General features: G+C 34.6%; 1 protein-coding gene across 1 annotated transcript in view; it reads left to right on the forward strand.

The window, feature by feature from the left end:
- LOC119588965 (cGMP-inhibited 3',5'-cyclic phosphodiesterase A-like) overlaps positions 1 to 208 on the forward strand; it is a 64821-nt gene that overhangs the window by 55973 nt on the left and 8640 nt on the right. The window lies entirely within an intron of this gene.

The raw sequence follows: 208 nt of genomic DNA on the forward strand, positions 1-208 counted from the left end.
CGCGCTTCAAAGCTTCATTCAGGATTTTTTTTTCATCTTTTGCATCTTTTCATCTCCTGATTTTCATCACTTTTGCATCTTTTCATCTCCTGATTTTCATCACTTTTGCATCTTTTCATCTTCTGCCTCTGATTTGCATACGGAATGAAGACAAAGGCGAAGATCCAACGTCATTAGTCTTATGATTTCAAATTAATATTCATAATCG

Source organism: Penaeus monodon, chromosome 24, assembly GCF_015228065.2.
Source record: "Penaeus monodon isolate SGIC_2016 chromosome 24, NSTDA_Pmon_1, whole genome shotgun sequence".
Taxonomy (NCBI): domain Eukaryota; kingdom Metazoa; phylum Arthropoda; class Malacostraca; order Decapoda; family Penaeidae; genus Penaeus; species Penaeus monodon.